Consider the following 17,841-nt stretch of genomic DNA (forward strand, 5'->3'; position numbering starts at 1 on the left):
GGGGGTTACCCACAGCGGAGCCGAAGCCCAGCCGGGGGCTGCCGGCGGGGCACGGGACAGCCGCCCTCGGCGGGCCCCCTCGCCCACCTGAAAGCGGCGAGGGGGAAGGGGAAGGGGAGGCTGCCCAGCCCGTCACCTTGCTGCGAGCCCCGCACCCGCGCTCCTCGCCGCGGCCGGAAAGGCGGCCCCGCGCCCGCTCCCTCTCCGCACGCGCCGCCGTCTGCGGCCGCCCGTCCGTCCGCCCCGCTCCCGCGCCGCGCGCGCCGCCCGCCCCTCGCCCCGCCCCGCCCCCGCCCCGCGCGCCGCACCGGGAGAGGCGCGCGCCCGCCGCTCCCGCCCGGAGCCCGGCACCCCGCGCCGCCGGGAGCCGCGCGAGGCCGGGAGCACGGGCACATCCCCGGGCACGGGCTCACCCGCGCCGCGCCCCGCCCGGCCCCGCAGCAGCCGCGCTGTGCCGCCGCCTCCTCCAGGTGGGGGGGGTGCCGCTGGAACTTCGCTACAGCTGCGCTGGCACCTCGCACCCCGCGCTACATGGGCGAAAACCCCTAGGCGGACACGATCCTTCAAAACTCACAGTCGTGTCATGATAGAACTTCCCGCGCCTTCGAGGCAAGGAGAGACACAAGCTCGCGAATCGCCTGAGTGCTGATGGAGGCACATTGTGATGCTGTCTCCCGTGTTATCCCCTTTTGTAAGGATCGTGCACTCTTCCCTCTCTTTCTGGCTTTTGTCTTTTAAACAGCAACGGTATGTTAACTCAAAGCCTTCAATGACATTTGGTTGCTTTCCCGAATTAGTTAAATTTAATTCAGAACTGAGCAAGGTGCATAAATAGTTCAATTACCTTTCCAGCATAGCTGCCTCCATATTTAATTTTAAGTTCCATCTGCCATCCTGTTGACCTAATTAATCTAATTTTTAATGTTAGCTTTATTCCCTAGACTTGAGGAACACTCTGCTTTTTAGATTTGTATTAGCTGCGTGTTGCAAGGTTTCGGCAGAGGGAGTAGGGCAGAGACTGCGGGGTGGCCTCTGTGAGAAGAGGTGTGCGGCTCTCCCGTTTTGGGAACAGCTGGCTCCTGCCAGCCCCGCAGTGGAGACAGTGCGGCCACAGCTAAGCCCTTCGGCAAAGCCAGCGGTGCCTCTGTGAAGAGAGAGCAGAAAATGCGGTGCGGAGAGAGGAAGTGGGAACAGAAACGATGAGAAACAACAGGGAACACCAAGGTCAGAGAGAGATGAGAAGATGCTGCTCGTGGCAGAGAACTGCAGACCCTGGGAGACCCATGCCAGAGCAAAGGGATATACCCAAAGAAACTGTGGCAAGCCCAGACCAGAGCACATTTTCCTGAAGAACTGCAGCCCATGGAAAAGCCATGCCAGAGCAAAGTGTGAGAAGGAACGAGCAGCGAAGAGAAACTGTTACATACTGACAGTACGTGCCCTCAATTCTCTCTGTGCGCGTCGGGAAGAGAGGAGTCTGGAATGAAGCTGAGCCTGGGAAAAGAAGGGAGAAAAACTGTTGTTTTAACGTGTGTCTTCTTGTTCACCACTACTCATACTAGCTATTACACTTTTATTTTAATTGGCAATAAATCTTCTCCCAGTCAAGTTTGTTTTGTCTGCAACAGTAATCGGTAAACAGTATTCCTGGTTTTATGTCAACCCATGAGCTCTCTCACTCCAGTTCTTCCTCTACTTGTCCTGCTGGGGAGAGGTGCTGTGAGCAGCTGCGTGAACATTTGGCTATTAGCCAAGACTAACTCACCACGAGGTTGCCAAGTATGTTAAGAACACAACACTCCCAGTGTGGTTGCTGAAAGTATTTTCTGTGCTCTGGGCTTTGTGGTTTTCAGACTTGGAACTAGGGTCAAGTCCATCAAGAGATTCACTGATGGCAGAAAAATGCCACTTCATGCAAAAAGAGAAGTGATTATGAGATTGCCACTGATCTTTGCAAGTTTTGATTTTGGTCATAAACTGTAACTACAGACAGATAGTAAAATATTAATTAAATCCAATAACTTACATCATACACGACATAATACATGCCATTTTGTTCTTAAACTTGTATCACTAAAATCAATGAAAATCCTGTCACCCATATGACAGATAGAGAGGATGATTGCCAGATTAGGATTTATGTGCCTGACTCTAAAAATGCTACCTATCCAGAATGACATTATATTCTGTAATAAATGAATCATAAAATTCAAAGCAAAGGGATAGAGGGACTGCACAGAGGCTAAATAAGAATCAATAAAACAGTCGTTATTCTCAGGGTGGGTTATAGAGTCAGCCCTTTATAGAATCATTCTCTGACAATCCAGTTTGTATTTGTCAGTCTTAATGTTAATTTCCTACAAATTGCTTTGCCCTTTGGCAAAGAAGAAATTTCTCTATAAAGCTAATGATTTTTATTTTTTTTAAAGAATTACTTATTTTAACTTTTTTAACAGCATTCCAATTCCTGAATTTGTGTTTTCACTTACCCAGTAATCAAGGTAATCTGTTTTGGTTTTGGTTTGCTTCATCTGTTTGACAATTTCATCCAGATAATATTATTTAGTACTTTTAAGTTATTGCTCATTTTTCCATACTTAGAGAAGAGGAATAAAAGTGGCTAGGATTTGCATTCAGCAAAAATTCTTAGAAAAGGCAAATCTCTTCTGGTTTGAGTTTTACAGAAGTTTCAACTGCAATTTCTCTAAAAAGTGATCTTCAACACCTATGACTGCAGTTTCTACTGACAACACATACTAATGATCAATTATATGTAATTTTGCCTGAACCAAGCTATTTGAAGCCTTTAATAATTCTAAATGTATTCCTTATAATTTTAAGCACTCTGATCTCCACATAATTGGTTTAAGAGCCTCATTCTGATCAAGGACTTTACACAAGTTGGTAATTCCATTTATTCAAGCATACAATGATACTTGATTGAAATGGCATTTTGAAGATACAAAACTAAGAAGTTTTCTTTTTTTCTCAATAATTTTCGTTCTCTTCAAAGATTAAACTTACATATCTTGAGAAATATTCTTTATTTTAGATATACATACAGTTCTTACAGAAAATGTAAGTATATTTTTACATGCTGATGTGTTTAACAATAGCATCTTTAAGATGTGACAGGGAATCTGTTGCTGCAGCAGTTGTAAGAGAATAATACTAATGGTTACAGGGACATAATTTTAAACTGAGAGTTTAGAAACTGCCTCATAGCTCTTCATCACTGTCCAGTCAAGAAGCATTGTTGTTATTAACAAATATTCATCTCTATTTCAAAATACGATCTATTTTGCAAATTTTTAGTAACATAAATATTTTAATATTAAGACTTACTAATTTATAATCATAACTGTTCAGGTATCTTTACCTCTGACTAGCTGATGGAGCCTACAGGGAGGTAGTGATGAAGATGACATAGCTGGTAATATACTTGTAAGTTACACCACTGGTGTGAGCAATATGGTTGTTGCACAAGGAAAAGGATAGAACGAGAAAAAAAGAGGGAGCATACATTTAAAAATGTATTTTGTGTATACATCTCTGTGTTATAGGAAAGAGTGTTGGAATTTTGTAATCTATGCACCAAGATATATATTGGAAGAAAAGTTTGTATGCATAGGTTACTGATGGAACAGAAGGGACATGCTGAGAAATTATTAGGAAATGCAAGGAAATTTATGCCCTGAACACTGTGTCACAAAAGTGCTTTACTCACTTCCTGCAAATGAAGAATGTGTTCACTTAAGGCAATAAAGTATGGAGATAATTTCTTAAAACTGTTTTAACTGCAAGGGCTGTGTTATTATATTTGAATAAACTTATGTTGAAGGGAATCCCAAGGGAACATCTAGGTATCCCACTGCCCACAAGCAAAGCCAGATATACATTGTCACTGCTGGCAGATGTCGATCCAAATCTACTTCTGGAATCACCGTTGGTAGAGTCTGTCAGTGATAGAAACTCCACACTGATCTGTGTCAGTGAGTTTTACTGTCTAACTTTAGAAGGGGTTTCCAAAATCTGAAACAAATTCATCTTGCTGCAATTTAAGTTTATAACTTATGGTGAATCCTATTCTCCAAAAGCATGAAGAACAAATTGCTCTTCCTCTGATCAGTAGTCTTTCCCATATTGGAAATTATTGTAACCCTACTCTGTATTTCGTCCCTGTGATATGTTCATTACCATGTTTTAACCCTGTTCCTTTAATCATATACCATGGTTTTGAGATCTCTGATCACTTTATTATCCCACTGAATCTTTCAAATTGGACTATGATGTTTTTTATTGTCAATGTCTAGAACACTAGAAAACCATTGAACAGAGCAGATTTACTTAATATACATAAATGATTTTGGCTTGATAGGATTTGCCTTTTCTTTCGTATCTTCCAGACATTTAGACATAGTGTGCTAAATTATCTCTCCCTGTGTTTCCCAGAAACTGAGAGTAGAATGACAAGAGTTTCATTTTCTGACCCTTTTTCAATGCACTGTTTTGAAGGTGCCTCTTTTAAAGCAACCCTTTAATTTGCTTTGGTTTTTTACAGTCAGTCATCTGGTACCTGCTTGTTCTCTACAGTTTCTCAAAAGCAATGGCTAACAGTTCTGAGACCCTGTCAAACAATTCTGTAAATATTCAGGGGCAGAGTTCATGAGATGATTACAACAATCACATTTTTACAAAAATTACCAAATGGATTCATTACAGACAAAGTCTTACCTAAGCCCTTTTTTTTCTTCTCATTGCTGTGATGGCGGAGCTAACCAACTGCATGCCATTAATGACTGGTACATAGGTTTTAAATTATTGTTTCTTCCATTTCTCTCCTTACTACATTCTTTCTCCACAATGGGACACTTCCTTTCCTTTTATCTTCTTTATACTAATACTTATTATGTTTGCAATGATTTCTTACTAACCTTGATGTCTCTTGCTAGTTGCATCTCAATTTCTCCTTGACTTTTGCTACTTGTGTCTTGAACTGCTTTGAAGTATTCCTCTCTTGTTCTCCTTTGACTTTCATCTTCTACTTCAGGCCACTGCAGACTTCAAGATTTAATGTATTTGTCTTCTATGGCTTTCCCTATTCTTCTGATATTACTGCAATTTAATCCTTAATATTTTTCCTGTAGGGTAAATGCTCCAAGGTGCTGATATTTCTCATTCTTCGTGAATTTGATTAGATTGCTAAATACCTGGGGATCTCTGCTAACACAAGTACTGCCAAAAGACACAAATAACAAAGATCCAGAGAGCATGTTCACTCAGATGGTCAGCATTAAGGACACATGGGTTTTTATGGACAGCTTACATATGTTTCAGAATAAGGCGTTGTTATGTGCACCTGTCCAAGGTCAGAGGCAGACCACCATCTCAAGACAGCTCTAAGCAAAGCCCTCCCAAGCTTGCAACTGAAACAGAAAATATCTTAATGGTGTGACATCTCTGCCTGACACCGCATCTAATCTTTCTGACATTCTATATAGCCCCAACAACCACAGCAGATGCAACAGGAATTCACAAAGATATATCCTGGAACACAGACTTTCACAAATAGGAGAGTTTCTTCTTCATCCAAAGTTGTTAAACACAGAAGGATCTGGCTTTTTTTTTAATACAAACTGCAGAACTTCCCCAGCCAACCTCAGCAACTCAGGTTTGAGAAAGCCTATTCAAGAAAAATAGAGATAAAATCTAGAGATAAAATCTTAATTTTTCACTTTGACTACTGAATTTTTAAGTTGTCGTTGTCAAAGTTAAGTTCGTGTCTCTAGAAAAGCATGCAATTAATTTTTGTACTTGCTGATGTTCAAAAATTCAAAACTCTTTTCTTGTCCAGTGAACAATTTAAACTGTACGTTAAAATTTACAACACAATAATAAGCAGCATCTTGAGGCCAAGGACAATCTTCTATCTTTACATATCAATTCTTTTAGATGCAGTTTATTCATTATAAATTGGGAACTCTTCTCACCTGACTGTTCTCAGTAGTTCCATGAAAAATCTGAAGCTTTTCTTGTCTTGGAGTTTTATCTGGCACACATCACAGCTTCCAGAAAAAGGCAAATGTCTCCCTGTGTCCTAGTCCCAGACACACCCTTTCAAAGCAAACATTGTATGCAGTAGATTTTCTGTGAGCAAAACAGTCATAACATCATAAGATTGATGGAGCTTTTAAACCAATGCCTATTAAGACCTTCCTGTGTTATTCACAATCTCCTTGAGAAGATGTTTTCCTAGTTTAAGCATCTCTAGCTATTTTATATGTTCCTTATACAGAAGTACTCAGAGTCAAGAGCTGTGGCTAAATTTTCAGATTTGGCTTCATTTAAGCACCAAAAAATGTTGGGCATCTAGCTGAAGTTTGTGTGTTGGATGGTGATGTGTTTTAACCATTTCACAGCATAAAATCTCAATAGAAGCAATTCAAAAGTTGGGTAGGACATAGGTACCCTTTGTTAGCTTTGACTTCTCTAAATTTCTTTCTCACCTTTCTTGCCATTTTGTGTATTTGAGTATCCTAGAAGTTTAAGGAGTAGGTCAGCAGTTTTCTAATCCATACCTGCTGTAGTTTATATGTTTTCCAAAGTATGTGACTGAAGGATGTCTTCCACATGTTTTTTGTTCTCAGGCAAAAATGAGAAATAAGGATAGGCAAAGAGGGTGTGTTACTTCTCCTATTTTTATCCACTGGAATTTTCCTGTTTGCTTAAATATGTTGGCCAGAAACACAGATGTACAATTTGAGTTATGCTCAACAAAAGGTACTGTGGGTGATAGTATGATGTCAAAGGTATATTTGGTTTGGGTGACCTTATTTCACTATGGATTTTCAAGCCTGAAGTAAGTTATAAGAAAAATTTTGCAAATTCACTTGTATAACTTACGTGGGCAAGTAATTCTAGTGCAGACAAAACTAGAAGATGAAGTATATAATGAAACTTTTAGCTCTTCATTCTTTTATATAAGAATGAAAATAGCATGAAAAAATGCATATTACATAGCAGAAGAGTTTGGGGTTTTTAAATTTTCTCTCTGAAACACACTCTCCTGTTTTTCTTTAGTATGTAGATCACCAGCATCTTTTAAGAAATGTCTCTGTAACACAGTTTGAAAAAACATTAATTATTCTAATCATTGCGGTTGATTAAACAGGTAGGGGACCCTTTTTGATTCTTCATTTACCACTTTTTCCTCCTTCCTGAGAGTTCTGCACAGCTGGAGATTTTCAGCCCCATTGTAGCCTCCTCATCTTAGTAAAGTTCTTTTGGCATGCTAATTAATCTCCTTCCTAATATTTATTTTCCCTGACCACAAGCCATTGTCTGCTTTTACATCTTATTTTGAAGAGACAGGGTTCTTGAAATTCTTGAATGTCTCTCTTAACAATAGCTCTACCCTATACATAATGTAGCAAGCAAGAAAATTATTTAATGACACATTTCTAACCTTGAGACTTTTTTTTATGGTTTTTTTTTACATTATACATGACCTTGCTTTCCTTTGAGTTTTTTTGTGCAAAACTGGGATTAGTTTTTTTCTGTTTTGCCAAAACACTAATCCAAATGGCAAGGTTTACTCAAATACTTAAACTCATTTTTAATCCAATTTATCCAATATAGAAATGTTCTGCTTTATATTAGTTCTTATTTCAGGCTTTTTTGAATCTTATTTACTGAGAAACAAATGTTTTCCTGTAAAATGTTTTATGCATGATATCCAAAGCATTGGATACGATAGAACATATCTTGTTATTATATACTGGACATATATTGGATATATATTGGTTATTACATATCAAACATCCCATCAAGCTTTATCTTCTTAATAGAGCACATATTATTAAACACTTCTAATATATTCATTGACATTTAGACTGTTACAGAGGATTTAATAAAATCTAAATAATTCTAATAATGTCTAAAAATGTTCATAATAAGGTGTCATTTATGAAGAAAGCTATCCTTTATCAAAATGTTTTATGTGAGAAGTAAAAGAAACAAGGCTCATGTTTTTAGACACCAAAGATGGGTAGCTACAAATTCAGCCTAATGTCACAGCTCTGAAAGATGTAAGTTTTTACAACTTAAAAGGGAAGCACAAAAGCAAAAGTTAAACTGATCAAAACAGAACCATCTTGCCCCTTTCTTCTGTCAGTAACTGAGCAAAGGCCTTCCCCTGCAAGTGTCCTGTATTTTATAGTGATGACAGATTTACAAGCAGTACTTTATTGACTAACTGTAGGCTGATAAATTAACCTATGGAACTAGCTAGAGACAGTCATATAATTTAGAGATTAGTTGAACCCACCATGCCTCCTTCACCTAAAACACCTCTTTACTATAGAATCATAGAATCATTTAGTATAGAAAAGACACTTAAGATCATCAAGTCCAACCATTAACCCATCACTGCCAAACCCATCCCAAACCATGGCCATAAGTGCCACATCTACAGGTATTTTAAATACCTCCAGGGATGGTGACTCAACCACTTCCCTGGGCAGCCTGTCCCAGTGCTTGAAAACCATTTCCACGAAGAAATTTTTCCTAACATTCAGGCTAAACCTCCTCTGGTGCAGCTTCAAGCTGTTTCTTCTTGTCACCTGGCAGAAGCAAGCAACTCCCACCTGGCTAAGCTTCCTTTCAGGCAGCTGTAGAGAGCAATAAAGTCTCCCCTGAGCCTCCTCTTCTCCAGACTGAATAACCCCAGCTCCCTCAGCTGCTCCTCATAAGATTTGTGCTCCCAGCCCTTCACCAGCTCCATTGCTCTTCTCTGGACCTGCTCCAGCACCTCAGTGTCCTTCCTGTGTGAGTGGCCCAGAACTGAACAGAGGATTTGAGGTGTGGCATCACCGAGTACAAGGGGATACTCACTGCTGTGGTCCTGCTGATACAATCTGATGCCATTTTTCCTGATGCCAGCCAGGATGCCAGTGGCCTTCTTGGCCACCTGGGACACTGCTGGTTGACCAGCATCCCCAGTCTTTTTCCAACAGGCATCTTTCCAGCTGCTCTTCCCCAAGCCTGCAGAGCTGCACGGGGTTGTGGCTGAGGTGCAGAACCCAGTACTCGGCCTTGTTGAGCCTCAGACAACTGGCCTCAGGTCATTGCTCTAGCCTGTCCAGATCCCTCTGTAGAGCCTTGCAACCCTCCAGCAGATCAACACTCCCACTCAACTTGATGTTAACCTGGAGGACTGCACATATTCAAAAGAATGTTGCTACGAAAGTGAAGCTTTGCTTAGTTAACATGTTAGATTTTGGAGCAAAGTGTAAGCATTAAAGGAATCTGTATTACAACAGAAGAGGATCCTTAGTCAGTTTTACAGTTCAATCACAAACCATATCTATTCTTTGGCTCCGTTTCTAGACCTGTGTAAGATATCTTAGAATTTCATGGGTTAACTGCCTTATTTTTCTTCTGCAAAACCACATTTACAGTAGAAGCCAAGTCCATTCCTAATCAAATACATAATTTGACAGGAGTACACATTTGTGCCCATTACGTTAATTTGTTTTGGGCCTGTAGGCACTATTACACATGCTGTATGTCTTACCTTGTTACCATTTTATTCAGAAGTGAGAGGAGGCTATGCAATTAAGTACAATTTCTTTACAAATAACCTGCATATAAAGTCTAGGTCTCTGAAATGACATTTCTTTTTTCTTATGAATGTGCTGTAATCATTAAACTTTCTGTATAATTTAAAAGTAAGTTAAATTGATCTTAAATCTTGCAAAAAAATAAGGATTTTTAGGATATCACTCAGAAGACCCTCTGCACATTTCTACCCAATTTTTAAATATGAAAATATCAAATTTACTGCAGGAAAAAAACCTTTCAATTACACATTTCTTCACAGAAATTTCATTTATTAAAACCACCAACACCTTTCTCATCTTTCTGTCACTTCCTGTCTTTCAAAATCACTTCTTTCCAAGTCATTTCCTTTTCTGTGGTTTTCAGAATACAAATACGTAGTTTCTCTTCTACCTATTCCTTTTCATCTTTTTTCATCTCTCTCTTCTTCTCTCTCTTTCTTCAGTTAACTGCTTTGGCTGTATTTTATCTTAATAATCACATATATGGTCTATTCCAGAAATAGAAAATTGATGTGGAACAACAACAACACTGCTGTAGAGTAGAGTTGGCCCTCCAGATTACCAGGATTGATGAAGCTGTTGGGAGTAGATTGGTACTAATTTATAGATTATTGCAGTTTCCAGCCTAATCTCTCTATATTGAACTGGACATTTTGAATTGGCAGCAGTGTTTCAGAATTGGCAGCTTGTCTTAATCAGGACATCAAGGAACTAAGTATTTTTCCATATGATCATTCTTGTAATTATTTTGATTTTTTCATCACCTTTAATACATTAAAAATCAGGAAAAAAAGTTCTAAAACAAACAAAAAATAAAAACCCCACAACCAAACAAAATAAACTCCAAGCCACCAGGAAATAACCCAAGGAACACTGGAAAGGAACTCCAGTTCCATGGCACTCCAATTAACAAATAATCCAGCTAAACAGTTAAAATGTGTTACTGCAAAATAATTTCTTCCTGTAGGATGCTAACTCTGCTTATACAGTAGGCATTTTCACATAGCAAAATTTACCAGTTTATCCAACCAAATGGAAAGATTTCATTTTGTCAAAATTTAGTTGACCTATTAAAAAGTAGTTTCCATCATAATTAATTGGCTACAATTGGTAGTTTCTGTATTTCAGACTAAGTTTCTCAGAGTCCTAGGCTGTGTGGGCCAGATATGTCTAAACCCCAAAGTACACCATAACGAGTTGTGGACAGTGTAGTTTTGTCAGAGAGCCTGGTCAAAGACCTGGAAATTTCGAACCATCTGGCTTCTTAGGCAGCCCATAGGAGAGAGTAGGAATGTTAAGTGTTCAGACAATAAAGAAGTAATTTAGAGATACCAGTACATGCAATTTGACATGAAATTAAAATTAATGTTTCAATTCAAGGCAATTAAAACACTGAAATTAAAAAAAAAACAAAAAAACAAAAAAAACCAACTTTTTAAAGTTAGGATTCTACAAATAGTTTTAGGACATTGACTTTTCATCTCAATCAAAGAATAACCTACTTCTAATAGCAGGGTCTCTCTCAGATTCAGAGTTACAGAACAGGAACAGTTTTAGCCACATGATAGAAGACTTTCTTTTAATCAATGTGGAGGAATGTCCCCATTCTTCATCACACTGTAACTTTTTGTATTGGTGACCACATATCAGAGTCATAATACCACGGTTACTCAGACCTTTGTTTCTGAGAGAGACTCACAATAAACAATTACATTTTTGCCTAATGCACCGCTGGAAGAGGGAGGGAATCATGCACCAAGAGAAGTTTAAAAAACAGCAATGAGTGAATGACATTGAGCTTTCTGATTTTTGACATGTACCTATAACTATCTCGGTAGTATGAAAATTAGCTCTAAGACAGACCATAGTTCTCAGACCAAAACAGAAGCTATGTGACAGGTAGTATTTTGAGATCTTGCACAGACATTTTTAGACAGTGTCATAAAACTTGTGCAAGGAAATCATCTTGATACCTCCTCGCAGAGATTGTTCTGAAAATGGTGCATAGAATTAGAACAACAGAAGCAAATTATATCTTTCACATTAAATGAATAGGCTGCATTGATCAATATATACAAAATCACATTATGAATGCCAGAAGTCTGTACTAATCACTAAAGACTTGAAGTTGTATTTGAATCTGATTATTCCTGATCCTAGGCCATGCACCCAGATAATATAAAGACAGAGAGTTATAAAGCATGCAATGAATGCTTTTCTCTTAATAATAAACTTGGTATTTAAAATATAATTGTCCTTTCCATAACTTGTTCAAAGTGTTTTTGCCAATCTGAAAAAGTGTGTGTACATATTGATTAAAATTCCCATTGTTCTGATCCCTTATCAGATTTTTGGAGTGAGGTTTTTAAGAGGTTACACAAAACTGACAGGTAAATGGTGAAATTTTTGGGGTTTTGATTTATAACAGATTCACATTTTATGGTGCCACTATTCTCTTTTAATTTACTTTTTATTTATATTTATAAATTTATATTTTTATTTATATTTATTTATATTTACTTTTTATTCTTTTACTTTTTGAATAGCAGGTATTTCCCTTTTTTTTTTCATTTCTCCATTTCTTTGATCCTATTTGGATATACTCACTAGCCAACTGCTTTATGCAGCTGGAAATGAGGTTGTTTTGTGTTTTATAAAAACAATGCCAATGCACTCGCAGGGAATGAAATACATGTTTAGATTAAAGCTCTGAAGAACAGTAGTGGTTAACAATATATATACTCTGGACATTTGGAAAGCTTTTGTCTTTTTTTCCTTTAAGTCAAAGCATATTAAATTACAAATTTCTTCAAAAGTATATGGATAATAAATAGGGAAGTATTAACTAATGTTAGGTTAATGGTTACAAACTGACAATGAAGATTAAGAACATAACAGTCTTATGAGAGTATCTGTGAACTCTAAGCAGGAATAAGATATTTAATAATAGTCTTCATTAACTGAAATCAAGGAGAATACATTAAACATTCCAGTTCCTTAAGACACAGTCATTTCTAAATTAATTTTTAAATTGAATTTAAAATAGTCAAATATTCAAGAATTCAACGAATGTGGCTCAACGTTAGCTACCAAAATATTCGTACCTTTTAAAAGTTACTTCTAGAGACCTCTTTAAGCAGGGCCATGCTCATGCCGACATCTCACCAGGACAGCTTCGGGAAGCGCAGTTGGCGCCTTTTCCCGAAGTCCCTGGGAGAGGAGCGCCCCCCGGTGGCGGCGGGGCCCGCAGCTGTTCCATTGCACCCGGGCCGAGGTGGGAATGAAAGCTGCGTAATTACGAGTCTGCTACTTGCTCGCCGTCCTAGCAATCTTTCCATTCCTCCTTTTAAAAACAGTAATATTTCATTTTCTTCCTAATTATTTATTTAGGGAAACTGGATATTATTTGTATTTCTGGATGTGTTTCTGTTTGTCCCTTACCCTGTTGCTAGTTATACCTACAAAAATTCTTGATCCCGGAAGCCTTGCTTGCAGGTACTCGAACTCGTGCCTTTACAATTATCCGAAGGTATTCTGGCAACCCAGTGTGATTGCAGGCGTGTTTCACGACTGCTGTTCTTTGAAAAGCTAATGCAAAGGTGTCAGTAAGAGCCATGAGCAAGATTCTAAGATGAGGAATGACCAGCATTTTAATGTGCATAGAAGCCTGTTGTGTAGATCTGTCTTTAGAATCACTTGTGTTTCCTCTCAGCATGTCATTTTCCTGCTACAGCACTGCAGCAAGCAGGCAAGTAGTGCTATCCCCCTGCAGTAACACGATGCCAGACCCAAGTCCCATAGTCTTCCCTGCAAATCTGCCTTAGAAGACAATAGAAGCTGGAATTAAACCACTGTGACAACACCTTATCTTCTTAAGGTGCTTGAAAAGCATCTGCAATTGTTCCATGGATACCAAGAAAATATAACATTTTTTCAAAGTGTAAGCCTGTCACAAATTAGTAGATCTATGTACGTGTGTGTAGTAAACCAGATTATATGGCAAGAGGAAGGCTGCCTCTTGTTTATGAGGAAAATATGTGGGTCTTATAATCAAATACTATATTAATATTGTTGGCAATTTCATGGAAAATGACAGAAAAAATTTTTATTACTCTTTCCTACAGATAATATTTTGTGAGAAAGACTTAAGCAAAGCAAATTCATTGTTAATAATAAATCCACTTTCAGGAATACAAAAGGAAAATTTATGTACAGGTCATAATTCTGACATAGCAAAGGAGGCAAGACCAAAAGAAATGCTTCCTGGAGAAAGTAACCCAGCCCAGAGATGTAATGAGAAGTGCAACAGGATAGTTTGTCATTTTCAGGCAGCAAAGACAAATTCTGCAAAGACACCCACAAAACCTCCACATCTGTGGAAATGTTTACGCTTGAGGTGCCTAGGAAATATACTTCAAAGCAGCCACACCATCCACCCAAAGTGAGACAAAGTCAGATCACTATCTCTGCCACTTAGAAAACAGTGCTGAGTTCAAATATGATACAAGGTTGAACAAAAAGCTCACAGTCAAAATTTTAAAATATGACATTTAAGTAAATCTACTTTTCATAAGCTTTGACTGTTACTGTTAATGTCTCTGGGTATTGTTAGTATGTTGTTGCTTGTGTCTAATGATACACTACATCAGAACACAAATTTAAAATGGGCTTTTGCAAATCATTTACTATGTGTGCTTGAGCCAAGTACAGCAAACAATTACAATGATTACCCATTTTTGACTCTGCTAGAGCTGAACCACAATATATGATGGATGCCTGTCACTCTAAGGCATTCTTTAAAGTCACCCTGAGACAGGCACACTAAATGAAAGGCTTGTGTAACTTCTGTCTAGCTATTGCAGCTTGCTTTCAGCTTTATATTTATTCTTTCCACTTAACATTTTAATCTTTTTTCTTTATAACAATGTCATATTCCACATTTATGGATTAGCAGATAAGGTCCATAAAAACAGTATTACTATCAGCCAGATCTCCCAGTGATTCTCTTGTACTCACAAAAATACTTTGTACACACAAACAGCATTAGGGGTTGACAGGTTGAATGTATCCATCAACACAGTTCTGGTATCTTGGGATGTGCTAGCTCTCGTTTTCTGCAGTTTAGAAACACCTTTCTGTAGGACTCAGTATCTCCATCTGCACAACTACCACCCGTGTTGAAACCACTTGGGCAGAGACACATATCAGTGTGGAGTTGCCTGTTCCCCTTCAAAGCTCTGCTATTTTAGTGTTTCCATCCTTAAGAATCTCACATGAGGCAAGCTCCATACTTGAAAGGTTTGCACATACACATATATTATTACTACTTCCTAATACTGCCAAGATGTTTTTAAAAAATTTAGAAGCCCCAGTTCACAAGGTGCAGAACTAGTGGTCAAGTGTCTGATAGAACCTGAAACAGTTGCTTATTTTCATCAACTTCAAGTTTCTCATTTCCAAGCTAATACACAGTGGTTTAGTAACTGAAATGCTGTAGAAACCGTGCACCTTGTTTCTGAAATGGAAATGAGAACACTTTGAGCTGCACAGGATCTCCTTTGAGAGAAGAGTGAGGTGAAAGGGCAGTATAGGGGACCATGGGAGGAAAGGCCTAGGTGATATGTCGTAAGACTGTAACGTGAAAAGGAACTATGACTCCTTGGATTAGAACACCCTGAATTCTTCAGGTGAAGTGTTTCTACCTGACAGTGAACTAGGTGAAGGTATGGGAAGCACAGAAATTTGCTGACAGAATTTCTCTTGAGGAGGAAAGATTTAACTAGAAGAGAAATCAAATATAATATCTGGATAGCACATGCTGTTGTTACCTGCTTACTGGCAGAATTTCCCAGTATAGGTATGACTATAACTGTAGGAGACTTTTTAGAACCTTGGGGACCTTTCCGGATTCCTGTTTGTCTTTCCCTGGCTGAAGGGCATAGGTTTTGACAGAGATAATAGCAAGTTTATATGTACCATGTTCTCTTGTACTGCACACATGTTTTTTTGGCTTTTTTTTTTAAAAACTATGGACTTTTATCACAAAAGCAGATAGTATAACAAATTTTCCTTAAGTGTAAAATGACAGTCAAAAGGACTTTCTTTCCTTTCTCCTTGTATTAGCACTTTAGTCTGTCCTCCAGGCTGCCAGAAGAGTATGCAACTTTTGAAAGTGTATCTTAATGGCAGAAAGGATCTACCTGTCCATCAGTTTCCTTACATTAAAGTCATACCTCTTCCAACTATTCAGTGACTTTATTATCAGGGCACACTTTTCCCAAGTGCCATTGGACACTAACATGGTGTCAAAAGAGGCAACGTGCCTGCCTTCCTCCCTCACCCCATTCTTTGGCTCAAGAATAGCATGCTTCAGAGTCTCTAAGATTTTAATAGGAAATCTGAAGAGTTTGAATAGTCCTCCGAGAACAGATGTTCCTTCAAAGCAATCACAAAATGCAAAACATACTACAAGTGTGCAATTTATTTTTGCTGCATAAAATATTCTAAATTTTGTCTTTGGAGATGAATATAACATTTTCAGAAATTCCATTAAATTGTTGATAGAAGAGACTCCGATTCTACAAATGCAATACTATTTTTAAGGTACACATTTTTACCCCTGTATGTTTTTCTTTCTGGCCAGTAAAAAAAATCCAAACAAGCCAAATCCAAGAGTTCAAATTGGCATTGCTAAATTTAGCTTCTGCATATTCTGGATGCAGTATTAAGCACTTAAATAACAAGCTCCATCCTCCCAGAACACAATACAGGAAACAGTGCATAGCAGACTCAGCTTACCTTGTAGAAAGCCACTTGTAATGCAATCAGGTTGAGTGGACCTGGGTTTTTCCACTGAGGCACAACAAAATGTTGGCCTCTTGTTGAACTTCTGCCCACACCTATTGGTCTCAAACAACTTCTGGAGAGTGGAAAAAGTACATCAGCACTACTAAGCTGCTTTTTGCCTCCCAGATAAGCTGTGCTATACATACTTCCCTCTGTTCCCCTAATCCCTTCAGTGTCTCACCTAATGCAGTCTTCCTTGATTGAGCTTTATGAACACTCCTAGCAAATGAACACTAACAAAATCTGAAAGGCATTATCGTTTGTGAACAATAAGACCTTCTCTTAGACAGTTACATTGAAGTAAAGTCAGTGAATTAAGGACTTTTGAAGAAATATTAAACCTTATTGTGCCAAAGTACAAGATCGTCAAAACTTTCCATTAATCAAGACTTATGGTTTAACTGATGGTTCCAAATCTGACCTAACAGAACTGAAAAACAGTCAATCTCCAGAAGTACTCATCCACCACAAGATTGTTTAGACTTCTTTCCACTAGCTCCCCAGTAAGGTCATTTTCAGCACCCAAAGACTTGGCCTCCAGGTGTTTCTTGCTCTTGACTGTCAGCTGTGGTGTGCCATATCAAGATTGTAAAAAAAGGGAAAAAAGATACATTGCAATCTTAGCAGAAGTTACACTGTTTCATTTTTAAAGATTACTTGTAATTTCATCTCTTGTCATTCTCTCTATGTCTTCCTTTCCATTGGTTTGATTACTTTTTCTTTCCTCTGAAAAACTCATTTTAAGATGAAGGAGTTCCAATTCCACCATCCAATTAAAGAGGAGTGGTCTCTCCTTCCACAGATAGTCTCATGCACATCATTGCTTGAGATACAAATCATCTGTAAGGCAAGGTCTTTGCAAGTCTTCTTCTTTAAGAGACTGTGTGACAGAGATGGAAGAGGGGAAGCCTGAAAGCTGTCAGTGGAAATAAGACATTGATTCTTTTATCTACTGTAATTGGAAAAATTAACTCTTAGCCAGTAAGAGAGAGTTAAACAGCATTACAATCCACAATGACTATAATTTTAATTTAATGACAATGTTCAATTTTTCCTTACACCATTTGGAAATGGCTTAAACCTAGCACAAACGTTGTTAACCAGTTCTATTTCCTAACTCAGACACATTTCCTCCTTCAATGTCAGCTTTTCATATTTCAAAACTTACTGTGACATCTATATTAACAATATAAACTTATCCCATAGTCAGAGTCCCAAACAGTTTTAGATGTTTCCAATTTTTAACTCACTCTGAAGTCAATAATGTACATACCAAACATGCATATCATTGAAAGGATGCTCAGGTTTTCCAGATAACATTACTGAAATCCATGCTGCATGCTTTTCCCTGTTAAAATAGACTTTAAAAAAAATA

The 17,841-nt window shown here is 38.3% G+C and overlaps 1 protein-coding gene across 14 annotated transcripts in view; it reads right to left on the minus strand.

Annotated features, from left to right (window-relative positions):
- The window catches only part of SPOCK3 (SPARC (osteonectin), cwcv and kazal like domains proteoglycan 3), a 409,610-nt gene that overhangs the window by 172,143 nt on the left and 219,626 nt on the right, over positions 1-17,841 (minus strand). For 8 of the 14 annotated variants that reach the window (XM_069013676.1, XM_069013677.1, XM_069013675.1 and 5 more), the window contains 3 exons: positions 17,740-17,827; positions 16,419-17,382; positions 1,428-1,494 (listed from right to left, as the gene is read on the minus strand). The gene's annotated coding sequence lies outside the window, so the exon portion shown is untranslated. Of the gene's footprint in view, positions 1-136; positions 208-1,427; positions 1,495-4,934; positions 5,354-16,418; positions 17,383-17,739; positions 17,828-17,841 lie in introns of those variants that run through there. The other 6 variants (XM_069013670.1, XM_069013672.1, XM_069013671.1 and 3 more) reach the window with 6 other exon arrangements.

This window comes from Aphelocoma coerulescens, chromosome 4 (assembly GCF_041296385.1).
Source record: "Aphelocoma coerulescens isolate FSJ_1873_10779 chromosome 4, UR_Acoe_1.0, whole genome shotgun sequence".
In the NCBI taxonomy this organism is placed as follows: Eukaryota; Metazoa; Chordata; class Aves; order Passeriformes; family Corvidae; genus Aphelocoma; species Aphelocoma coerulescens.